We start from the raw sequence: 27,318 nt of genomic DNA, 5'->3' as shown, positions 1-27,318 counted from the left end.
GGCAACGGTTCGTGAAGACCAGGACGGGCGTGGCTGAAGACCGTTGTTGACTGAAGCTAGCAGACACGGTGAGCGTTACGCTGCAGGGGTGCAGAATAAGGCGAAGCGTGTTCTGCTCTTAGGGTGTGGTTTGTATAGCCTCATGCAAGTAGTCCCAAGTGAAGTAGTTCCTCCAACCACACCCTACACAAGTAGTCCCAGACAAAGTAGTCCCTCTAGGATGCCTCAGACAAGGCTGAATGTAATGCAAGCTGCCTTACTTGAAAGAGCATTATGAGCCTGGCGCCACAGGCGCCAGGACAGAGTCCAGGAAGTCTTTAGGCAACCCTTTGGGGCCTTAAAGGTCCCCATAGGTGCCGGTACCTGGTGCAGGCTGGCCTGCTCCTGATGTCTGGGGGCAAGCACCGTGACAGCTTGCATTTGGCGTTCTTGGGAGCGTAACTCCTCATGAACGGTGAAGTCTGGTGTCATGAATTTTGCAACGACTATTCTTTAGTTCATTCCCGAATTAATGCAACTATTTCGGGCTCGATAGGTCATCCCATTCCCAAGATAATCAACTTTTTTGTTTTTTTTAACTTTGTTTTTCTGCATTACGTTTTGTGGTCTTAAACCGCCATCTAAAGGTCATTTGAAGAACGTGCTCATCATCGCGCATCGAAGCTGAAACATGATCAAAATTCTGAAGAAGGAAGATCTCATGACCATGAAGCTGATAGAAATACATTTTTGTACATGAGTACTAATCTTTTAAGTTTATTAAAAGAGCTTTACCTAAAAGCTCAGAGTAGAGTGCGGCAGACTAAATCAAATGTGTTTTTTGAGGTTGAGTGCTGGCATAGGAAAGGCAGCTGAGCCAGAACCAGACTAGGAGATCCCATGTAAGCAGGTGAGTGAGCTCTCTTGCCTCATTCCGAACAGTATTTGCAGACAGGCCAATCTTGTGCCCTCTGTGCCTCTGATCAATTGATTTACCTACAGAGCCCAAGGCTCGAGTTGGAAGAAGCGAAATCTGGGGGGAAATGACAGGTACGCGCAGCCTCATCTCCATAGGTGGTCAGGGACACAGATAGATAAGTTAAAAAGGAAGACTCCCTCTGTGTGATGTTATTCGTAGGTCAGTGCACACAAAGCCAAGGGTGCTCGACCTAATCTTTCCGAGCTCAAGCACTAAGATTCTCTCTTGCTGAAGTAGCTGCTCTGGTGAAGCTGTGTTGGTCTTGGCCAGATGGTGAACTCCATGACTCAGGCTATGGTTGCTTTTGAGAGCGTTAATGACACATGATGGAACCGCGGGACCAGAATTCCTCCTGTTTAACTCCAGAATCCATGGGGTAACTGTTGCTATGAGCAGCAAGATGAAAAGATCCAAGGGGCCAGGGTATGCTTGAGTGTGCATGAGGAACTGAGCAAAGGGCAACGGCAGCTGGCACAACTCAAAGCATCATCTCACTATTCAGGGACTAAGCATCTCATGGACTGGAATGCAGTGGACCAGTGTCCTAACAGGGACATGAATGGAGAGATATGAGCAAATCCACCAAAATGGACAGGCAGAGCTTTAATGGACAAGTGAGGGGCATCGGATGGAGACAGAGACAGGAAAGCGGGCTAGGCATTGCTGCTGGGTTTCACTGCAGAAATTAAGCCAAGGTGAATAGGTAGCAAGGAGGGAGGCTGAGAGGTTGGATCAGCACAGATCTGGGATGAGGCGGTAATTATTTGGGAGGTGCTACCCGGTAGCCCGGGACATGTGAAGGTGGGAGGTGGCATGCACTTTCTCAAGTGGTGTGCAGGTGGATGAGGCTTAAACAACTCGAAGACAGGATTGGCACTCTAAGGGGTGGAACTTAAAAATTCCACATTTGGGTTTGGTCACCCTGACCTGGTGTTAGGCAGCCTAGGATGGAAAACCAAGATAACATAGACACTGTCAAGGACTCTCCTCTGGGTCCAACAATGAAAGAGCGAGCCAAGAATTCCTCTGCTTTGGGTTATACAAGCTGAACTTTCTCATAAGGAAGAATTCCTGACTATATTGATTACATCTGTAGCACTTATTTCACACTAAGGAAACTGAAAATCACAGTGCAAGGAAGAGGATAGAGTGGCGGGGACAGAAGGTAGGTGAAGAGAGAGTGGGATGGGGAAGAAGAGAGCATGAGATCATCTTCGTCATTACAAATGCAGAGGGGAAAGAAGGGAGAAGGACTGGTGTACGGGATAGGAGAATAGAAAGGAAGGACTAGAAGAGGCGAAGAAGCAACCGGATGTGTGGTCATGTAATGCTGCTTCCCTGTACGTGCATACTACAAACAGAACTGTCTCGGTTCCTTCCATAGGAGTCCATCAATGCAAAGGGCGATTAAAGAAAACAAATTCAGGCCTGACAGTGAATTAGACGTCAGGGAGGATAGTGAGAGAACCAAAGGGACCTGACAGAGACCCAGGGATGCAGTTGAGTGTGTGTTTGCAACTTATTCACAAACAATAGCTGTTGTCACCTTGTTAAGTAGGTTTCCCAAAGCACTCTGAAGTGGCCCCTACCACATGAGCTGTACAGTAAAACAGATACACATAATATTTTGCCACATGTGTCCATATGGTTGGATTACAGACAACAGATGGACCAATTGCATGCCAGTTCCCTTGGGTTCTGGTAAAGGGATGAGGACAGAGGAGTCATATTTCCCTCATCTGTCTTGAAATTAGAACGAGGTAGTTTCATGGAAAAGATTTCAATTCAATCTGGGGATTAGATTCCAACACTAAACATGCTAAGTATGGGGGCTAGTACAGCAGTTACAAAACTTGTGGATACTCCGCTTTCTCTCTTTTTTGAAAGGATCCTGTGTTTACCTGCCAGTTTTCCCCTACATTGGAAGAATTCAGCCCTCACGAAGGCTCTATCCTTAACTCAAACAGTGGATATTCTAACCGAAACTGGTTGACCAGGAAATAGGATGGTTCGGAAAACATGTGCACTGAGAATTACAGGTAAATGAATAGAAAGCTCAGATCATTTTGAACAACGGTGGTATGTTCATAATTGGGTTCCACACCTGTTTCTAAAAATTGTTTTGTTGTTGTGGTATGGTTGTTTGTTGAATATTACCATGGGACGCCCTGCATGCTGGAAGGCGGAGTGGCACATTGTGGGCAGAGCAGTTCTGAAGGCTACGGCTGATCCACGCATTTGAGTGTGGGAGCATTGATTTCACAATAAAGGTGGGAGGGAGCTGTTTGCGTATTTGGAGGATTTGTGTATGTAACTGTCCGGAAAGTGATAGTGTTTATTCATGAGAGTTTACATGTAGACAGGGTTAGGGAAGGGGACACTGTACACTCTGAGAAGGTGTAGTGAGTTTTGAGAAAATAAAAAATAAAAAGTATAAAAAACAAAGAAGTAAATGAGTTATCCTTTGTCTAGGACATAGCCGAAGGTGTCTCGCCCCGAGGGGTAGTATTTAAGAGAAGACGGATCCCTTATCAGAAGTATGGCAGGAAGATGGTCGTGGGGTTTTGGTTATTGTGTTGTTTCGAGAGTGCACTCATATGTATTATATGTGTAGAGGTCAGTGGCGCAAGTAAGAAGGTTTGGGTAAAAGCGGAAGAAGGGGGTTGTGAATAGGACTTGGAGGATCGATGTGAGGAGTTTGTGTGCCCATGGTAGGGGGCACGAAGATTGTGGTGAAGAGACGGAAAAGGTCTTCTTTTTTAGTAGTGCAAGGTAATAGCTAAAGGGTGAGACGTTGGCTTGAGGTTGCGAAAAGAGGTTGCATTGATATTGGTCTGTGTTTTAGGAGCACCTGGAGTTTTGGTTTGGCCTTAAAGGGCAGAGTATGGGGTGTGGGCAGCGTTTTGTGGTGCCCGTCCCAATTGGTGTTAGTTCAAGAGATGTTGAATTTTGGAAGATACAGATTTATTGTTAATGAGAAATTGAGTGGAAACATCTTGAATACAAAAAATAAAAAAAATGTTTGAGGTCAAGTAAGTATCAGCAGCTAGAAAGTGTGACTGCCATCATGGGAGACACTCCCTTATGCACTTGTGCAAGACCTTCCCGTGGTATAAGATTGAAATGTGTAAATATAGCGCGGAATGGGCTCATGAAACACCAGGGAAGATGGCTAAAGCTCGCTCCCAGGAGGGCAGTCTTTCGAAATCTGTGCTGCAACACATGGCCACATATTTATATGCTGCCTACAAGGGACAGAAGCTATGCAATAGGTTAGCAATTCTGGGGCTATGGAATATGTTTGGGGATGAGATGGAGAACCCATTAGGGTGAGAGTGGATGCTCAATCAGCATGAAGTAGAGGGCAAAATGGCCACGGCTCCTCCTCCTCCCCAGGGCACAGATCCACCATCTGAAGGACAGGGATTTTACCCATTAAAAGAACTGAAAGTGGCATCTGGCTATACTAACCCTGTATATAAGACACAACCAGAAGCCAGGGCAAACACACAATGAATATAAGGAGCGCTGCGAACTGCAGGCAAAGCTAACAGAGAGTGACAAGGAAGGGATGACGACCAGCTCAAGTGAATGGGTGGGAGGACAGGTATTGCTTAAACTAGACAGGAAAAACCTGCGTGATATAAAGGAATGAGAAAAGGAAGTCCAGGAGAGGCAGTATAAGGAGAAAGAAGAGGCACAACAGCGAAGGAAGTCAGAGGAGGAGGTAAGAGAATGGGAAAAGGCAATAGAACAGGTGGAGGAAAGTGAAAGGAATGAAAGAAATGGCAGGAGAAGAGTATGAGGGAATTAGAAGTAGAAAGGGAAAAGGAAAGAGAAGACCGTGAAAGGCTGAGAAGAGAAAATGAGGACAGGGGAAGACAGAAGGAAGAAGAGGGAACCGAACCCGTAGACCTACGCCCTTCAAGACGAGGTAGCAATACTTAGAGATGGATGGGGATGGAGAACTTACTCATACATCAATAATCAAACCGACTCAGGAAGTTGTCAAAACAAGGTACTGTTTTATTTGCAATTATCTAAAACAGGGAGTTACACCGATATCAACGGACGTTCGCTCGACTTCTCTCACTCAAAACATTTCAAGACAAAACAACATTCTTATACTAAATATTTGTCACTACTGACATCATACTACGTGGCAAAATACAAAAACCTACTTGGGGATGCAATAGGCTTACAGGGAACATCTAAGTATACATTACATTCTAACAGGGGTAGTGATTGGGTCTCTAACATCAGATGGACAACTAAGCCCTCCTCTAGTGCCCTCCTTCATCGTCACAAAATACACAACAACTCATTGGTTATATAAACTATAGGGCTCTCTTTTACGTGGCCCTATACAATTGGTTGGCATGCTTGTACCCTTCTTGAATATTCCACACGCTAGCAGCACGCAGGCTGGCACCCCAGCTGACTGTGGGCTGGTCTTGACCATAGCTTCCCACCCAATAAGTCTGACATCTATCATCACTCTTGCAGTCTGCTATTCAATGAAGGATTTGAAGTTGGCCTTGTAGAAGCTCTCTGTGCCTGAGAATAAAAGGGAGTATGGCCTGGTTTTATCTTCTGGTTTCGGTGTAGCTCGACACAAAGTCTATTTCAATCTGACCATGTGACTGGAGACCACTTTTTCGAGCTCTTTTGCTGCATATAATATTATTAAATGATGAACTCTTCACGCCTTCAGTGTATTTTCATGCCACCTCATTTCTTTCTCACGTTCATGTAACTACTTGACAGACAACCAGGCTCATGGTGGCCTTGACTCTTGGTGCTGGCCAGCCAAGCCTTTCTTGAATTTCTCCTTCGCCATTAGCTATTTTCCAACTGCTTCACACTGAAACCCCTTTCTATTCACTGGGTTCAAACCTTGCTAAAGTGCATCGTGTAACATCCAGGTTCTATACATTCCTATGTATATGCATTGGCGCATCGCTGCAATCTATTCACTATGTAGCAACCTTCAAGATCACTTTGTCTACTTGCGTTACTGCATCTGTACAAATTTAAAATGACTGCATTTTCTTCATTATTTATTTGCATGGGCATTTACATCTCGAGCCCGAAATTTTGCTCATCTTTGACACCTCCTACTCAGATCTTATAGAATGTCTACGTTCTTTCATCTTGCTATCTTTTCAGGGTGCATCAGTTCTGCTGCGTATGATGTCACCAATCCTTTTTCTTGCTCATTTTCACACTTCTTCCGGAACACTGTCCAGAAGACCATCATTTCTTTGTGAATTCATATAAGGTTTCCTCAGTGGATACCTTGTTTCAAGAATTCTTTGCTGTATAAGCATCCTCACTGGTACTGCATGTGTTGCAATTTCTGGTTCCCAACATATAGGCAGCATGGGGGCAGAGCTTTTGGTAGGGGCTTTTGGCTCTTCCTCTACAGAGGAGAAGGTAAAGAGGGTGGTAGAGGAGGAAATGGTGAGACAACAAGAGATAAGCAGGGAGAGGAGGCGAAAAGACATTGAAAGACTTGTTAAGGAGAGTATGCGCGAGAGAAAGAGAAAAGTAAGGAACAAGAGTGGGAATGTGTAAGGAGTTGGGAGCGGTGCTTAAGAGAAATGGAGTAGATAATGAAGAATCACACTTCCAGATGAGGATGAGGGAGCAGGGATACGAAGGAGGATTGGGACACTGTACATGAGTAGGAGGGATAGTGGTGCTACCCTTAAGGTGAACAGAAGCATAATGGAGTCACCGCTGAGGGTGGAGCAGAGCCCACTGAATAAGGCAATGAAGGGACGATACAGGAAAAGTAGGTTAAAATGGTTGGATTTCAAGACTGAAGAGGATGAAGAAAGTGATGGCAGTTGTAATGGCAATGGGGCCAGATGAGGAAAGGGGGAAGGTGAAGATGGGGAAGAGAGGAGAAGTGCACACAGTCCCTCTGTGGGAGCCAGTCCAGAACAGGAGGCAGAATAGTCTGAGGGGGACGAGATAAAAGGGGAAAAGCATGAACTTGTGACACACAGTAAATGCTCAAAATGACGATTGCGCAGCTTACTGGACATCACCCCATACACTCAGAGGTAGAGAGCTTTGCCAGGGCGAAAGTGAGTGAGAATGACTGGGGCCTTTGCAAGGACGAAGGGGGTGAGTGACTGAGCCTGATGTAGAATGAACACAATTTCCATTGCTAGAAAAAGGGGGACAGCAACCACAATACATATCATGGCCACAAATGGACATCAGGAGCAGGAAAATAGATTTATGTGTTGGAAAGAATGACAGCAGGGATGAAGTTAGCAGTGGGTGACATAATGGGCCTGATTCACAGAAGTGTTTTATAATGGCGCAATCCCATAGCAAAACCTTCTGTGAATCAGGCCCAAAGAATTTGCTCGTTGGCATTTTTGGTTTAAGAGTTGATGACCTTTGGAAACAAGCAGGGTACCCTGGTGTGCCTACGCAGAATACAGCACATGACGGAGCACCATTTAGTAATTGCAGGGCAGCAGTTTGGAAAGCGCTTAGAGAACAATATCCCAACACGTCAGATATGAGCACGATAATGACACGTAAAATGTGGGAGGATGACGACCCCATTGAATACATCCAAGAGATTCAAGAGCGTTGGCGCCTTAAAACTTGTGAGACAAGACAATATTCTTTTTTATCACATATTATGGGTTTACCAGAGCCAATGCAGAGGCAGTTGAAGAAATTAGTGAGAATGGAAGCGAAACCATGGCCAGAGATTCAGTTGACTATAGTTCACCATTGCCGGTTGCTGTAAGAGAACGCTAGAAAGAACCGTGAGGAAAGAAAGCTGGAAGAGGCAAAACTAGTTCTGATTTTTTTTTGTATGTATTCAATGGCAGGGGCTATGTTGACAAGTGGAGACGGAGTGCTTATGCAGGACACACAGCACGGCCAGCCAATGGCAAGAGATGGCTTTGCAGGAAGGGAAATACAATGACTGGCCCTGAGGAAGAGGGGGCGTGCCTAGAGGGAGAGAGGTTTCATTTCAAACTCCGTAAGGAGGAGGAGAGTTTAACAGGGGACAGCCCAGACCCATGGGACAGAGCAATGTTGGGCATGTGGGAAAATGTACGTAGAATTTGGGGAGGGATCTAACAGAATTGTCAGGACTCAAGAGGGGGACAAACTATCCACAACCATACAGCAATGAGCCACCTGACTGTTATGCCCAAGATCACACACAGTATTAGACACACACCGCAACTGCAACTGCCACAGAAAGCACCAATGTATGCACAAAAGCCACAGTCGCAACCACAGTAAGCACAGTAAGCACCCACACAGATGCAACAGACGCAGGTGCAATTACCACAGTGCAGACTCCTGCAGACTCCTGCACCCAGAAGAGGGAGCACGATGGTAGTGGGAGGGAACCCTTTCACTGGGAGGGGGATGAACATCTACCCACAATAGGGCACCCACAGACTGACTTGATGTGTTTAATCCTATCTGTTACAACTGACCCGCAAGAGGAGCCCCACGTCGGCATGACCATAGGTGAGAAAACATTCTCTATTCTAGTAGATACAGGAGCGACCAGATGCTGTGTTAGGGAGGGGCGATACCCAATGTCAGGCATTGCCATGAATGTACAAGGCTTTTCTGGGGCTACAAATCTGGTTCCATTTAGCATTAACTATCAGGGAACACAACCTCACCATGCCCCTATTGTATTCCCGCCAGACACCAGTTAACATATTTGGAAGGTACATGATGAGTAAATTCAACATGACAATCTCATTTACTGATCAGGGAATAGTGTGCTCCACTCCAGGTATTCATTATATGAATGCACATAAGTTCATGACAGCATTTTGTGGCCAAACAGCACAGAGGGCGGCACCCCTAGATCCTAAAGTGTAAAGTTATATTAGCGTGGCTCCCTGGCCTACAGGGCAAAATTCTGCAACTACCCAAAGAGATTATATTTAGACCAGAGATTCCCATTAATAAAGATGAAGGTCATGTATTGCCACTAGAATTGGGAGCAGTGATAGAAAGACAGGAGAGAGTAATTCTCCACAGGATTGATGAGGGGAAACCATGGCGGGCAGTGTGGCTTTAGATGAAGGACACAGACTAACAGACTTGACGGGTGAAGAGCTAGTCAAAGACGATGAGGAAGCATTACTTATGGGATGAGAATTGAGAAAAGTGAATGCCACAGAGGGTGGCCCTGATAAAAAAAAAAGACACCATCATTTCTCGAGGATGACTTAGCATAGGTTCCAAGTGTATGGTGGGCAAGTAGTCTCTATGATGTTGGCCTAATGAAGAGACTGGGGGCAGTGAACATAAAATTTAAACCAGGAGCGATCCGCCAAGAGTGAAACAATATCTCATGTCGAAGGAAGCAGATGAGGGTATTTTTTAGACAATTTCCATGTTAATGCAACATGGAACCTTGGTGCCATCAGAGTCCCTGTGTAACACAGCTGTGTACCTGGTGAAAAAAGGGACGGGGGGTTGTAGAGATTTATTCAGGATTTACGCTCTCTAAATAATAATGTTGATGCAGAATTTCCATTGGTCCCCAACCCAGCAACGATATTATGCAATATCCCATCCAAAGCCACATTTCACAATGATCTATCTAAAAAGTGCATTCTTCTCAATCACCCTCCGCGAGGAGTCAAAAGGCTTGACCTCTTTTTCACACAGAAATAGAAAGTGGAAACATATGAGGCTGCCCCAGGGGCACTGTGAGTCCTCCTTTATATTTAACAGGGTCCTCCAAATGGATTTAGGGAATGTACACCTCGACAGCACAGTAATTTAATATGTGGACAATATCCTAGTGTGCAGTGAGACAGAAGAGCAGTGCCGAAAAGACTCAATACAGTTGATGACAGTGTTGGCAGACAAGGGGTACAAGGTAGACAAGGCCACATTGCAATATTGTCATGAGGCAGATATTTACATTGGGCAGTTGATATCACAAGAAGGCAGGAAGGTGACCCCTGAGAGAGCAGAAGCAATCATGAAAACACTGCAACCAAAGCCAGTGAGAGAGATGCAGCGATTTGTCAGTCTTTGCAACTACTGTAGGGCGTGGGTCTTTGATTACAGCACATACATTAGGCCCCTCTTAAAAGGATATAAAGAGGCTCAGAGAGATGACAGCAAGATAGCCTGTACAGGTGAAGTGACAGAGGCCTTTGACGAATCGAAAAGAGCAATATTCATAGCATAGCACCCGTTCTAGGGATCCCTGATTACAGTGCAGAATTGAATTTCTTCTCACACGCAAATGGGGTGATGATGACAGCAGTGCTCACACAGAAGACTACCCTGGCACACAACCCATTGCTGTACTATAGTGCGCTTTGGATCCAGTGATGTAGGGTCATTATCCCTGCGAAGATGGGTTGGCTGGAGCAGCCTTTGCAATTGAGAAGTATGCTAATATTACAATGGGCTTTGAGACAACACTCTACGTGGAGCATGCTCTATTCGCCATTCACGAGAAACCCAAAAGCACATTGACCACACAGAGAGCATCGGGGTATGAGGTGATCATCTCCAACCCAGCAATAAAAATAGTGAGATGCAGAGTAGTGAACCCAGCAAAGCTCATAGCAAAGCCAGTAGAGTAACGAGATTATGTGCATGACTACATCAAATACACATAATACTATGATGATATACCCCAGGTCAGTGGAAATACCCTGGGGTATATCATCATAGTATTATGATGGTTCCTCGTCAATTGATCAGGATTCGGAGGAGAGGCACACTGGGAATGCAGTGGTAAAAATGAGGGCAAACACAAACTTTGAGGTAGTGGGCAATGCGTGATTGGCTTTGCATTTTTCAGCACAAGCAGCAGAATTAGTAGCTCTTATATTAACATTAGAAACACATGAAGATGCAGAGATCACGGTGTCACGTTGGAAAAGGCAGGGCTTCCTACGCGCTGATGGCACACCAGTGCAACACGTGCTATTATTGGACAGGCTCATAGGCGTGCTATAACTCCCATCAGCCATTGCTGTGGTGAAGTGCGCGGCCCATACGAGGGGGGAAGACATAACCCCCCGCAGCAACTAAACCCCCGACACAGAGGCCAAAAGAGCAGCATATTTTCCTGAAGTAACTAAATTTGACATGCCACCTAATAAGTACAAACCAGCGCACAACATGATCATGAAAAAAGGCTAGAGTTGCAGGGTTGTGCCTCATCAGAAGAGCAGGAGCTATGGAAAAGGAGGGGGAGCTCAGTATTCCCGACCAATGTGGTAATGCCCCTCGCTTACTTAAATTAGCCCTTAGAGCAGCTCCACTATCCCACCCAATCCAGTAAGGAGAGTCTTGCACTGCAGATTGTTTTGGCAGAGTATATTGCTGCCTTCGTTTTTAATTGTATTGAATGCCAGAAATATACTTTAGGGCACACTTTGTGAGTAGTAGTAGGAGCAATATCCCGTCCTACTGGACCTTTCCAGCATCTGCATATAGATTATGTCGACATGATCCAAATGTGTAACAGCTACATATATATGCTGGTAGACGTATACCCTTTTTCTCGATGGATCGAAGCCGGTCCATGTAAACACCCTGATGCCACCTGCAAATTCCTCGTACAAGAGGTATTCCCACGATGGGGGTCTGCAAAGTCCTCTGGTCAACAATAGACTGCACTTTGTGAACCAAGAGTTCAAGCATATCACAATCCTACTGTGATCGCCTCAATAGCCTGCTCAAAGAGAAAATAACGAAATTAAAATTGACTCTGAAAAAAAGGATGGCTTCATTGACTGCCCTTAACTCTATTTGCACTATGAAATTAGCCCAGCTCAGACCAGACCATCACTGACTTCTCATGAGCTAGTGACTGGACGCTGCATGAGCATACCCCTTGCTCCTCCCACTAGAGCGCTAACAGATACCCAGAGTGCCGTTGTTGTTTTGGGTTCTCAGATGCATGATTACCTGGTGGCAAAGATGGCTAGTGTTTCTTTTGTTTCACAAGAGCTTCAAGCACGGCAGGGGAGGTCAAAGAATTATGATGAAGAAAACACTCAAACAGATCTACAAGAATGTCTTAAACCCCCAGCCCTATATCCTGGCTATACTGTCCTTTTGAGAAATCTTACAAAGTCATGATTCAAGCTCCATTTTGAGGGGCCTTTTCTTATCAAGGACATTACCCCAACAGCAGTGAAAGTGGTAGGGCGTAGCACTTGAATACCCATGGTGACATCAAACCCTGTAACGGTAAGACCCACCTGCCCCACATAAGGTGCTGCTCAAGAAGAATATGAAAGAGTACAGACTTGTTCCATGACAAGGAGCAGACAAGAATGCACAGAGAATTAGTAAATGCACACTGTCTTTCTTTACTGAAGCAAATAATCTGCTTGCACAAACTGTGTCCCTAAGGAACTTTTTATCTGCAGTGTAAAAAACTAGAAAAGCATTTTTGATAATGCAAGAGACAAGTACTCAATGCTACCCTTCCAGATACTCATCTATGCTGTTCTCCCATTTATAGTGAACAGTTACAGTGTTTTTTAAGAAAAGCAGAGTACCAATTATTGTCTTACTCACAAATGTAAAGATTTAATGTATTTTTTAAAGTTTTTTCCTAGCTATATTGATCCAGTTCTTTCTTTAGGTCTTCAATGTTTAGGGATAGGTGTGAAGGTATCAGGGAAAAATAAATGATGACAACGAATATTGTAGATTTTGCTAAGCATCAGCTTTTGGCTCACAGACAGTTGCAGCATATGGATTCAACAGCGAAGATGATTGTAGCAATATTTTTTGCCTTCTGCTGTCTGTACCTCTTTACACTCCTGGCATTACAGAAAGCAGCTCATTACCATATACACAAACAAACATATGCTAAAGTGATCCCTGTTTACTTGGTAAATGAAGTAGTAACCCAACCTTTTACCAGTGTCACTAGAGAAATGAAAAGGCTCAAAAGGAGTGTCAATAACAACTTCGAACACATATAATCTTACATGGCTAATTCGACTCATGTGACCAATAATATGTGGTACCAGCACATGACCAAGGTGGGGAGAGAGACATCAAGGGGTAGCTGCTACATGTGTGCTCTCATTCCTTACGCCATGACAGCCTCCAGGACATTCAGGTCCATTGAAATCCCGGCGACTAGAGCACAGTGCCTAATGCATTTGGTGCTCTCCACAACTATGGGCCAATTCCAAGCGAAATAGGCTACATTGCAATGGATGCCACAAAATGACATCCATGTCCTATGAGGATAGCTACATAAATCAAAAGCGATGATAGGGGACTATTAGAGCAAGGATAAAATGATACAATACATACTGGATGTCCCAAATAGAGGGGCATCTAGAATAGTAAACCAAAAGGAGTTACAGTGTCCAACAAATGGGAGGAGAGAGTTGAAGCAAATGCATGGATGTTGGAAATTCCTCAACTACTGGTACATGGACAGGCGTTTACAGGAGATGGGTCGAAAGACTGATGGGGTGCAAGGCACAAGCACTTTTGACAGTGCCAATTGAAGTAATACAGACAGAGAATGATGAGTGCCTCAATGAGTGGACTGAATATTCCAAGTTGCTCACATTGGTAAAGAATGAAGCAGGACCCGTACCCATAATACACCTCAAGAATGCCTCACGATGCCTCCCGAATGATGGCTGGAGCAAATGAAGGGCGTAAAGGCATATTAAAAATACTGGGTATGAAAGTAGGTATGGCAGTGCTCATGGATCACTATTGGGCCTGTAGTTCCAAAGCTTGCATGCAGTTTCCCCCAAACTGGGGTGTCATATGTTCTCTAGTGCTACTGAATACACCAGGCCGGATAGTACCCCAGAAAGACATACACTGGAAGTTATATGCGTAAAAAGAGGCAATTATGTCTCTAGCAAGATGGAAGTAGCACTCAATGAGATACCAGAGGAACACAGACTGTTCAGTAGAACAGAGATGTTCTTCGCTTCTTCGCTTCTGTTGTTCCTGGGATACAAGCAAATGTAAATGCCAAATGGTTACAAATCACTAGTTGGGAGCTGTTGCACATAATCAACTCAACGGTAAAGGGCTTTAACGCCATAAAGGAGGAGCGCAGAGTCATGAGGCTCATAACTCTTCAAAATAGGTACGCTCTAGACCTCATCACCGTCATGGAGGGTGGCCTATGCACAAAAATAGGCCCATCCTGCTATATTGACATACCTGCGCACAATGAAGAAAATGGGACCCTCACAGAAGCTATAACACTGCTTACAGACTTGCACGCGAAGATGGAGGCGGAAACTAACACAGTGGGGCAGGACGAAGATTGGCTTGCGTATCTATTCTCTTTGATCCCCTTCTGGATGTCCAACAGGTTCAAATAACTCATAACTGCACTATTATTAGTGTTATTTGGATGATTCTGTGTCCTTAGAATAGCCGTAGACAAATAGCCAAATGTAAGAAGACTGCCCAGAAGACAATAGGGATGAAAATACTGGTAGATGTAGATACTAAAAAAGATCAGCAAACACAGATGGGTGATCTACTTCTGTTCCATATAAAACAAAGCCCCATTGTTCCCCCAGATACAAAATTATGTTATCCCCAAGACCCTTGTAATTACATGGGACGTTGTGTGTTCTGCAAGCCAGATGCAGAGTTCTGCTATATGACCTGCAGCGTGGACGAGCATATAAAGAACTCAGATGACCTGAGGGGGTGACACAGATATGGCTCTCCAAGGTACCCATCAATGGGCCGGGTCCTCTGGAAAATGTGGTCATAGTCTCGACCAGAGGGGGGAATGAAGAAAGACAAATGAATGTGTCATTTTTTTATCAGCCCACTCCCCGTCCCGATGCTACAGAAATGGCAGGTGCACATCACTTATTGTATCGGACTCCTCCTCACCACTGTACTGTAGATATGAGAGATGGAACCTGCTGAGACAACCCTACCGACCCTACTCCTCAGGGATCACAGAAGATCTAAATCTGCAAGCTATGGAGGATATGAACATGCTGTAACAAAGGCAAGAAAAGCAAATGTCTTCACTCTTGAGCACAGACAAACGTCGGTGCATTAAACACGAAGCACATACGCATCCACCACTAAGATACACAAACAACAGGTGAAATTGCCCTTAGACATGAAGATGCTTGCATCCAATAGATTAGAAGACACATGCTTTATATACGCTGAAACGCAAGATGCACAAGAACACACATAAGGCTTGCTTAATGCAGACTGCAACTAAAATGTGAGGACATGTAAAACAAGATGGACGGTGCAGCCATGTCTGGGTGAATGGGAGACATTGAGAAACCTTGAAACTGCAGGGGGACTATGCACACTGAGTTAGCACAAAAGCCAAATCTGAACAGCTCAGACAGTAGGTGCACCTGCCTCGCCAAGGTTAACGTGGAAGGAAGGTTTCCAATCGAAACCCAAAAGAACAGATGATAACAGTTCCCAGACAGGAGATACATTTCTCTTAGCTTGAGCAAGGAAACAAATAATGCGGGAAGGTCAGATTCCCACCAGCTTAATATTAAGGGGAAGGTAGCTTGAATAAGTCTCTAGAGGCCAAGGAAGGTAATGACACCCGCAGTAAGAAGTGCTAAAATCCTCATTTATTCTGAGCAGAATAATCCAAAATGTGGTCAGAGATAGACAGACTGAGACCTTCGTTCCCTTCTACTTCTCAGGACAAAAGTTACAAGATAGTGTAGTGTTGAAAGATAAACAACTAGGGAATCAGAAATGGTAACCTTATTGGGAAAGGCAGCACCTTGGTGCCGTTCTCAGCAACCCTTATTGTCGCTCATGTGCTGCTAACAGTCCAAGGTGCCAAAGCTAAAAAAGATACTACTGACCAATCCCTTCCCACCTTTAACACTTGTCTATCAATGTTGCTACAGCCAATTACACTGCATTATGATGACATGTTTTTACTTGTATCTTTTTAGTACGTGGTCTCAGGTGGAGTCACCAGTCGTGGTGTAGCCAATGAATGTACTACCCTATATGGAACATATATCTAGTTGATTCCCCTAACTAATCCCACCCCAACTTACGTTTTCACGACGTAATGTCAATTGTGATGTCATAATCCTTTTTAAGGCTCTGTCAAGCTTGAAGTTACCTGAGAGTTGGGAGATCGCCTTGATGTTCATAGCTGTTCCTGTTTTATATGAGTTTTGTCAAATAAAACAGTTCTTTGCCAAATGTTTGGACTCTTCCAATTTTTGGGCATGGGATTTCGCCTGGCCTGTCCTCTTGCTTGCCCACAGGCCCCCCTCACCCACTTTTATAGTGTGATCCACTCTAGGTATTTTAGATCTAACCCAAATAACCTCATGTGTGTTAGTTAGGTTAAATTTGAACTTCTTCCAGAGGATGTGAGTGCAGGGAAATTAAATTGTGTAAATTGTAGTCTCCAAAGTGGCAAGCTTAGAATCTATAAATAGGGTGCTGTTAGGCTTTGTTGACAGATCTACTGAATTCTGTTCGGTGTCAAAAGTAAGACGTGCCATTTTCTTATACAGATCATAGCTACGGTGATTAGTACTAACACAAATGCGATGGTTCCAGAGACTATAGGTGGAGTGTAGAATGGGCAGAGTGCACCCCTTGAGATACAAGGTACAAGAGGCATAACCCTTGACAATCATTTGAAGCAAGGTGCCAAGGGCTGCGTTATGGCATTGCTAATAAAAATTAAACCTCCTTGCAATCATAGCGGAGCTATGTCTACATAAGTAAAATTCCAAATAGACACACTCTATCAGGGTATTAGGTGGCAATGTGAGCAATGTTTTCAAACATTTACTCTCAGTATCATTGACTCGTTTACAAAACCTAACAGCCCAAATTTCAGCACCATATGTAATTATTGGGAGTATCTTGGTGAGATACATATTAACAATGGTATTGACTGCATTCCCTCCCCCATGTTTGTAAGAAAAAGCTCTAAGCACACCTGTGTGCTTTAGAACTTCAAACTGATGTTTTGAAGTTGCACTTGCCAGTTTAGCCTATTGTCAATTATTATGCCTATATATTTTCATTATTTGCCAATCTCCACAGTGCTCTTGTTGAGAGTCCACTTAAATCCCTTAAAGTTAGATTTAGCCAAATCAAAAACAATGAGCTCGATATTTATCTTTAGGCCATCGTGTATCACATAACTACTCAATAAATCAAGTAAGCCTCGCAGACCATTGGGAGTGTAATCTATGATGAAAATGCCATCTGCATATTATGAGAAACCAGAAGGTGTCTCACCTGCTAGTCCCCGGGGATCTCTCTCTCAGGTGGCCAGGGCACGGCCATCGCCTTTGGATCCAGACCCTAGGGAAGGACCAGTGCAGGAGGATCACCTGGGTGAGGGGTCTTCGGGGAGTAGGAGTTGGACACCTGCTGGCGAGACGAGGTATACCACTCCCTGTAACACCTTTACCACATCCTACCTGGTAGGATATTTAGGAACTTAAACCCCCCTTTCCCTACACAAACACTTTCACCCGGACAGTCTGTTTTGGGAGAAAAAAGACTCACAGCCGAGCATTGTACCTGACATGTCTCACTACTGTGGTCAGGCAAGGTCAGGCAATTACTGGTAACCACTCACACCTGACTTACATTAAGCTTCCCCACATGGAAAAAAGGCGGAGCATAACAGCACACTCTGAGCAAGGCAAAGCACATGAAGGAACATGGCAGCTGAACAAAGGAAGAAAGACGGCAAACCAAGAAGGCTTTGTAAGGAGGGAGATACCCTTGACCTTTCCAGCGAGAAACCGCTACTTTCCAGAATCCACCAGCTAAAAAAACCATAAGGCCAGGAAACCAAACTGAATAATCCTGTATTGTGCACCATCCTGCACGGCTGACTGAGTCGGGGAGGAACAGCAGCCGCTGTGGTACCGTCCTTGACTCCAAGATCAAAGCAGCACCAGAGAGATCAACACAGCCGGTGAGTTGGGGAGACTGATGCAAGGACGGTCTGTGCTGAAGTCAAGGTTTCAAGCAGCAACATTGTATTAAGAGCGTAAGAATTCAGATTGGTCAAATGTGCTATGAAAGCTTAATTGCTGATGGATATTTGAACATTATGGAGAAAGATTTAATACCAGTGACAGAGATTCCGGCATCACGTGGGTGCTCAATCAAAGGTCTCTGTAAGGTATGCAGCCAAGAAGTGACAGAAACGAAAGTAGAAGAATGATAGGTGAAGTGAATCGAAGTGGTCCTGCGATGGTTTAAGCAAAACCCAATGCACATTCGAAAGTCTTTGATTTTTGATACAAAGAGGGAAACTTAGAAAGTGAGATCCCATGGTCCAAGCCGATCGAGGGAGACCAATTGGGAAAATTGTGCTAAAGTAGTCCGAGCCAATCGAGGGAGACCAAATGTGAACATTGTGCTAAAGGGGTCTGAGCCCGAAGGAGGGAGATCCCTGGTCCGAGCACGATTGAGGGAGACCAATTGTGAATGTGAAAATCCTGATAGGATAGGAACTTGTTTGTTACAAAAGGTCCTCTGCATTAAGAGACTGTTACTAGGAAAGAGGCTTTGGCAGAAGGCCCTAATACCTATGCTTTTAACTGTATACTCGTGGCAGAGAAGCCAGAGTGAGTGCGAAGCTCAAAAATGCCACCTTGCCCCGTGCTGAAAACATGGGGAATGGAAGCCAACTGTCCAACCGTCCTCATATATTATTTCTTGAACATTTTTTCTTTTTACATACATTATTGTTCCACACCATTTGTATTTAGAAGTAAGGATTGGCAATATGTTTATTAGTATAGACCCTTTTAGTTTGACAGAGTCTCCACTAGGACTGCGTTATTATTATTTGTTGGTCGTAGCTTGCTCCCATCCTTAGATTTAGGCTTAGATAGGCGTTCAACCAACCCATTGAAGTTCAATAAACACCCATGAACTGTGATCACTTGTGTCTGCCTTCACTCTTTGATACCATGCCTTCCTTACAATATCCCAATCACTCTATTACAATTTCCCCTATTTTAGGTGGACAAGCCTTATTGGATGTAAGAACAGCAGTGAGGTCTGCCAAATAAAGATAAAAAAGAGTGGGGGCCAAAATGCAACCCTGTCTTAATTCTATGCATGTCTGCACCCAGTCCGACACTGCGCCTAATTCGTTTAGACGTATTCTAACTCTAGAATTGGAATAGAGGGCAATAATCAGGGTGAGCAGGCCCCTTCAGAATATTCCTGTATCACAATTTAGTCCAGAGTTTGGTCATAACTACCATGTCAAATGCAGAACTGAAATCAATAAAGCCTGTGTAAATGGGCTGGTTGCAGATTTTCCTTGCAGTCTCAACAACGGTGACCAAAGCTAACATGTTATCAAAAGTACTGGAATTCTGGCGAAATCCTGTTTGCTTATAGGGAATAATACTCCATGCCGCAATCCAATTATTCAAAAGGGCACGTGCGTAGATTTTAGCAGGCACATCCAACATAGCAAGAATTCTATAGTGCAGGGTAGATCTCAAGTATCCTTTTTATGAACTGGCATGATGGTGCTATCCGTCTAAGTGGAGGGAAATATTCCTGTATAACTAAGCGTTATGAATAGTCGATGCAAGGTATGCGCCAATAAAGGGAGGTTCATTCTCAGCAAAAGATTGCAAATACCATTAGGGCCGGAAGCCCAGGAGGGTTTGCAGCTACAGAGAGCAGATAGTCCCCTTGATATTTATCTGTAATGGTATTACCACTTTCGCTGTACTTTAACCTATTGTGCTGTTAACATATGTAATCCAACCAGCCTGGGAGACCTCACTAATTATAGCGCTTGTAGTTTTATTGTTATTTATGATTGTTGAGGTGAATCTTATCTATTCTTTATTTACGTTGTTATATTTGCATTAGACTAAGACTCAGCAGTGTTGAGTTATAGCAGAGTGATGTTTCAAGTTCTTTACATTGTGATGCCATGTAATTCTATTTGGAGTGTTTTCCTTTACTGTATGTTCCAATGCAAGTCAGTTGGAGCCTGCCTCTCAAGGGGGTGCCTGCTGTCTTTGAAGTTCTCACTTAATAAAGGACATCCAAACTTATACCTGCCTGGACATTCGTCTTAACAATGATCGTCCAGAAGGCCCGTTCGTTTTTTGAATTGGCACATGTCGCAAGGGAAGGCCACAAGTCTAAATTGAGTTGACAAAAGTGAGCTCTAAGTCATTTCTGATATGAGGCACTCCTGGACTGCACTTGCAGCGTGATTTCAGAGGTGGCTAAAATCATGCCAGTGATCGTGTGTAAATCGTGCCTCAGGTTATGTTTCGCTACATGTATCCCCTTGTCAAACATACGTTTATGGCTAAGGTTGGACTTAATAATAGGACACCCATTACTGCTATTCAATGTGGCCACTGAATAGCTCGAAATTAGTGATAGTGAGGAGGTGGAGAATATTTGCTGAAAATGTTGGGGGGGGGGACATGACATCTAAATGAAAGGGACTCCTGCCAAATGAGGTGGACAAAATGGTGTGCCATAAAAGTTTGGCGAGACAAACACCCTTGTCGCCTCTAAAATTACACCCATGTAGTGTAGTCTCGTTGCACTTAATACATTCCTTTGCACCTAGGATGGAACCAATATTTGAAAAATGTTATTGACTATTTAGCATAAGTGCACCCAGTCCCATTATAGCAGCAGTGTTCTCTCTTTCGAGGTGGAGTTCCAACTAGTGCGATTTAACCCCGTGCTAATACTAACAGGTCCAGTTCTGTCAATTGTGGATTCGGGAGTATCCAGATGAAAGATTGTGTAGAGAGGCCAATGATCACTTTCCTCTCTAGACTGTACTGTCATAGCTGCAAATAAGGGGCGCAAGGCAGCACTTACAAAGACATAATCAATGGTTGAAGCCTATGAAGGCGCCCATTCCCCGACACAATATCCAAAACCTCGAATAATGGACACACCCTGCTAGGGTGCTAGGGAATGAGACCAGGCGATGGAAGTGGAAGAAAGTTTTATATAAGATAAATTGTGCACACAGAGAACTCTGATGCCCGGACAGCGCTCTGCCAAGCATTAAATGGGCAGCACATTGTAAGATGCAAACGCGTCACTGATGACGCCAAAGTATAAGTACACAATTGTACAATATAATTGGTGAGGTACATTAGTACAGTATGCATCCTTAGGTGCTGGCCACATTGGATACGCGGTTGCTTGCGTGTCACTCCCTCAGCACGTGGGTCAGCTGGGCTCATCTCTGCGGGGTGAAGGCCATGCCGGCAAAGTGATACATTCCCTGACTGCCTAGGCTAGAATAACAGAATCTGAGGGCATGAGACAAATGACCATCATAAACATTTGGCCCGAATAGGAGCACTTTCAAAGCTCACTAACAGGTTATATATCTACATTGTACCCTTTGCACCTTGGCACCCATAAACCTAATGCCCCAACCCAGGTGCCCGAATTGGGGGGTTTTAATCTACCTGATGCCTCACGATACAGTTTTAGGAAGAATATATTGGTGTATGGGATTAGGGCTATGGTGGGTGTTCTCCTCTGGTCACTGTGAGGGGTCAGATGTGTATCTGTATCAAAGAGCAGAGGGGCCTGGGCCAAGCGGGTTATGGCAAAGTGGGGTGCGGGTCGAGGGTTAGTGGAGACGGATGTTCACAAGAGCAGGGGCATGTTCCGGTCTCACACAGTGCAGTGAGCTCAACTTCCTTCTGGGCAATAATAATTATTGCAACAATAAATGGCTGGACTTCCATGAGAACAGAGTTTGTGTAGAGCTGGCAGGAGGCAGGGGAGGCCTGGGCTATTTGTGCGAGGCGCTGGGCAGGGGGAGAGATAGCTTTCTAGGGATCATTTTCGGGCCAAGTAAAAGATGGCGTCCGGTGTGTTAGACAAATAGGTCTTTGAGCTTTGATAAGGCTTGGATACATGATTCTTTCGTTAGTAATGAGAGGGAGATAATGCGGATCACGCGTAAGCGGGAAAGGGGACATCTTTCCCCTCGAGCATAAGCGGGATCCGTTGATGCGGGGATCGGAAGGGGGTGGGAAAAGACCACCTCTACCCCAACACCTGCTTCCCAGCTACTCTGGTGTGCCTGCTAGGGCAATCTCCAGGGCATTGACCGCTCAGCATGGTAAACCCATGTAGATAAAGTAGGTTGGCCCACTGCAGTCCTTTCGCATCGGAAGAGCACCCTACAGGAGTGCATGAAATATCACTGTAGCAAGAAAAAGTATGATTTGCAAGTATTCTGGCATTGAAATCCCCACACATCATGATCGGAGTTAAACAGTATGAATCTAATAATTCGCCTTCAGTCTTCACAGTGCTCAAGTGATTACTTGTATTAGGTGGATCATATACATTAATCGCTGTGAGTGTCCGTTGCATGCCAGTCGGTTTCTCTGTATGCAGTGAAAAAAACGCTTTTAAAAAAGTAGAAAAAAAAGACTGATTTAGAAACACCGCTCAGAGCGGCAGTCAAAATCCAACGGCCCTGCGTACACGAGTGCGCGCAGGGACTGACATGCGCGGCCAGATGAGGGAAGTGTGTTTCCAGTGTTGTTATGGTGTGTGTGTGTTTGTGAGTGAGTGTGTGTCTGTGTGGGAAAGGAGGGGGAATGTTTGTGGTGGGGAGGGAGGGTTTGGGGGGTAAGCGTGTGTTTGCGTGACTGTCGGAGAGGAGGGGGAATGTGGTGGGCAGGGAAAAGGGCTGGGTGATGAAAGGGTGGGTTCAGGGGGATAAAACTCCCTTGATTTTCCAGAAAACGAGAGGGTGGGCTAGTATCGTCTTCCCAGAGGGTTGGGTGGTTCAGAATGTCATATTTCAGCATTTCAAAGGCCGCACAAAATCAGCCGAAGAAAAATGTCTTTTTTGTATTCGCCCTTTAATGCTGAAATATCACATAGACCCGGTCTCCCCTAACTAATATTCCAGCCAGTAGGCTATCTGAGCCAATAGCAGAGGTGGTGATGGTGATGTAGTAGCTGACATAAATTGCAAGACCTCCACCGTGCCTCCCTCTGCAACCCTTCATAGCAAGAGAATGATTGGTTTGTCTGCCTTCCATCTTAAGTGAGTCTGTCAGCCAAGTTTCTTGTAGTGCAACCACATAGTTCACTATGTCATCCAAAAAGCCACCCTTGCCAGTATAATATTTAAACCCGCGGGTGTTCCAGGTGAAAATGGAAAAAGGCTTGCTAGGGTCGCTTAAGGAGCAGAGGTTGTAAAGCCATGTAGCCAACTACACTTATTAGGTGGGATGGGTTCTACGGTTTCTGGTTCCAATGTGGAGATCATCTGCATCTTACCCTATGTGTCAATGTTAATATTGAGCTGTAGTATTTTATCTCTTCCTGCTTTAGTAGGAGCCCAGGAGGCCCAAGGTTATGCTGCAAGCAACCCCGAGAAGTCGTATTAGACTGTTCTTTAAATGTGCTTATGAGACGGATCTGCTCTTTCTACCTATTAAGAGTATCCTTTTTTGCATAGATCTCAAGTGTGTGATAGCACACATTCTAGAGAGGAAAAAGAATAGAAATGCACAATTGAAGTAGAGCAGTAAGATTCCTCCAATTGTTCTACTATTGCAATATCTTCACTCAGTATGCTCCGCAAAAGTATCATACAATGGAGCAATTGTAGTATAGTGGACCAATTGAGATTCTGCTAAAAGACTGTGTATTCTGACTACACAATTAGTTTTCTCAAGGTGTAAATTGATAGTTTGCGTACGCTAGGGGGTTCATTTGGCCAACCTCTGCAGTAATGGAGGTAAGCATCCTAGACAAGTGGCCACTGGACTGTGTGTAGTTTTTACTGATCTTGCAGGTTAAACGTCTGGGTTGATTCTTCACTTCTGTCTGGCGCAATATCATCTGTATGGAATAGTTTGCTCCACCTTCCGGTGAAAAGGGATTGTCTGTTGTACTTATAATACTGTCGGGGACCAGAGTAGCATCACGTAGTCTCATGTGTCTAGACCAGAAGGTGCTTAAATTGTCGGACAGTTTTACATAGGTATTTCCGGATGTTAGTAGAGGGTAAAATGTTGGTATCATTTTCTGCCAATACAGCATCTGATTGTTATGTTATGTATACTTATATAGCGCCGGCAGCCTGCAGGCATCAGGGCGCTTGTGACATACAACATAAACTATATCTACCGGGGTCACCATTAGTAATCCCAACTGGGCTCTCAGTTTCCTAACTAGGTGTAATCACTTGAAGAGACACGTCTTCAGGCTTTTCCTGAATGTAAGGTAATTATCTACCAGCCGCAGAGTGAGTGGAAGTTTGTTCCACTTTTGCGCGGCAAGCACTGCAAAGGATCTTCCCATACCTGCCTTAAGCTTATATCTTGGCACGTTGAGCAGTCCTTTGTCTGATGAGCGTAGCTGTCTCAGAGGTGTGTATCTTACAAATTGATTCTTAAGGTCGAGGGGAGCGTCTCCGAACAGGCACCTATGTATGATGGTCATAGATTTGACGTTCACCCTGTCCTCCATTCGAGCCAGTGCAAAGATTTTCTTGCCATTGTTATGTGATCTCTGATTTTTATCCTCTTCACTATCCGTGCTGTGTCATTTTCCATGACTTGACACCTAGCGAGATCTTTTTTAGTAGCTCCTATTAACAAGGTATTGCTATAATCCAATCTAGACAATACTATGGCTCTCGCAATAGTTGCTGTGTTCTCCTCATTCAGATACAGTCTAATTGCTCTCATGAGACGTAAGTGATGTGCCGTATCTTTGTGCAAATAGTTAACCTGAGCCTCTGAGCTGACTGTGGCATTAACCATCATCCCCAGTGTCTTAACCTGGCTCACAACATGAATTTTCACCTCTTTTATTGAGAAGGTCTCATACTCCTCTCCTAATTTGGCCCTAGCTGAGCTGGTTCCAAAGATCATGAGCTCCGTTTTCATGTTATTTAGACAAATCTAGTTTTGCTGCATCCATAGGTCTATTTTGCTGTACACTTGCGCTATTTTGACACTGTCCCTAGTATAATCTCCCTCCAGTTCAATAACAAGTTGCATATCGTCTGCGTAATTTATGAAAAAGACGCCGACCTCATCCAACAAGTCACATAAGCTTCTCATGTATTTATTGAACAGCAGCGGGGATAAACTTGCTCCCTGAGTTACTCCACAGATGACAGATATGGCCTCAGAAAACATAACCACCCAGTGCACTCTGGCTTGGCGCTCCGTAAGAAAGGATGTAAACCAGTCCAAGGCAACCGTAGAACACCTGACTATTCTTTTCAGCTTTTTACTAGGAGCTGATGATCTACCAGATCAAAGGCAGCGCTAAGACAAAGCAACATCAGCATCCATGTTTTGCCACTGTCAACTAGCTCCAACATATGACTTTGCAGGTCTAACATGGCCGTCTCCGTACTATGGACGGCCCTGAAGCCTGATTGTTGTTTGTGCAATGCTACCTGAACTTCTATTTGTTTCTGCAGTTGGTTAGTTGCTATTTTGTCTAGTATCTTGAGGATGAAATTAGAATTAGTAATCAGATTCGTTATTAGGAGACATAGAGGAGCTCCGATCTTTGTTTCGGTTGGTCTTTCTTTTGTTTTTGGTATTCTTTCTTTGTATGGTTTTATGGCCTCCTGGGTATAATGTAATAGTTGACTTTGCGCTGCTGTCTATTTTGTATCTGCCCAGATCATTGTTTATTAGAGAACTTGTCTGGGCACCAGTTACATTAAACCCACGCTTTTTGTTTCTTTTCTTATTTATGATTACATTGTGTGTGTTCTGAGTAAACCTCATTTTATTTTATTTAACAACAAGAGAAGCGTCTAATCATTGTGTCAGGAGATAGACTGTTAAGTCATTAATCATGCTCCCTTCCTTCACACCCTTAACAGGTTAATTTAATGGAAGTGGTGCGTAGTTCTTGAGAATCAACCGACTCAATGGTGGAGGAGGTATTCATCTTGAACGCCACATTTGAGGGGAACCTGGGCATCGTCAATCCCTCTAAAATGGATTTAAATAAGGAAGATGGCGTTACGTAAGGTAGTATGACTAACAGTCATGGGTTCTAGTCCTTCGCATTTATTGACCAGCATTGTCACAAAATGATCAAGGGCTTGAAAATGTGCTGTAGAGGAGGGGCACTCATGCTCGGGTAATTTTATTCTCGATGCATTAGCGATGATAAGCGTCTTAGGGGGACCGTGACCCTCAGATGGGTTATCTTTACTAAAGATGGAGTTAGTCTGGGGTGAGTAAGAGGCTTTCGTCCTGAGGGTTAGTATGGTGATGGTGAATGTCAATGACCTCGATTGTTACTTAACGGATCCACAGAGGTGCAGGAGAGTCTTTAGTTTGGGCGAGGCCATGTGTATGTGTTTTAGCCAGAATATCAGGGGATATAATTCCTTCCAGTTCTGTGGTATTTTCAGAACCCATTGGCAAGTTGTTAGATACATTAAGTGTTGGTTGATTTCCATTAGGAAGACAAGTAGATTGAACAATTTCATGTGTCAGCTTACTTTCCAAGCAGGCCAGTTTGGTGGTGATACTGAATGCAAAAAATTAGGAAGCCCCTGTGTGTCATCGCTAGGTTGAAAATAATTTGTTATTTTGGCAGTGAGGGCAATGGTGGTTATTTTGGCACTTGACTTTTCTGGTATTTTAATCACTTTTGGGACATCACATCTAGTTTGTCTGAGATCGTACTAACAGGTATTGACAGTAACAGGTTTTACACTTTCTTCCAACATTTCGCCATCAATTGTGAATATGCTCAATGGATATGTACCAAGTTTATAGTCATAAAATCGAAAACAAAAAAGTCAAAAGTCAAAAAATTGAGAAAAAAAATGTCAAAAAAATAAAATCGAATTTCTTTTTTATTACGTTTTTTATTCGAAATGGGGGGGTTCCCCGCAACCCCTCTTTTTTAACCTTTTTTTTTACATGCAAGAGCCAAAAAATAAATATAAATAAAAAAATAAATCATTCAACCTTTTTTTTCGGCATTATGTTTTCGATTTTTTTGACTTTCGACTTTTTTTCCGATTTTATGACAGCACACCTATGTACCATCCATCTTGATCACCTGATGGCGATCTGCTTTGTGGTGTTAGTGAGCTCAAAAGGCTTGCTGACCCAGCAGTCATGTCCCCCAAGAATTATGTTCACAGTGGTCCACTAAAGCAAAAATGTGATCAGATTTGCTGTACAGCCGCGAAAAGAAGCTACATTCAATGGTAAACGTGCTGCTTCAGTGCTGGCTGTAACTATTATGGGGGGGTGGAGGTCAGGCCAAAGGGTTCGCTGGCCCAGCAGTCACTGCCCCCAAGGATTAAGGTCAAT

The 27,318-nt window shown here is 44.1% G+C and overlaps 1 protein-coding gene across 1 annotated transcript in view; it reads right to left on the bottom strand.

Annotated features, from left to right (window-relative positions):
- ZACN (zinc activated ion channel) overlaps nucleotides 1-27,318 on the bottom strand; it is a 248,666-nt gene that overhangs the window by 206,584 nt on the left and 14,764 nt on the right. The window lies entirely within an intron of this gene.

This window comes from Ambystoma mexicanum, chromosome 3q, assembly GCF_040938575.1.
Source record: "Ambystoma mexicanum isolate Mex_15411 chromosome 3q, UKY_AmexF1_1, whole genome shotgun sequence".
NCBI lineage: Eukaryota > Metazoa > Chordata > Amphibia > Caudata > Ambystomatidae > Ambystoma > Ambystoma mexicanum.
This window is presented reverse-complemented; position numbering and strand designations above follow the sequence as displayed.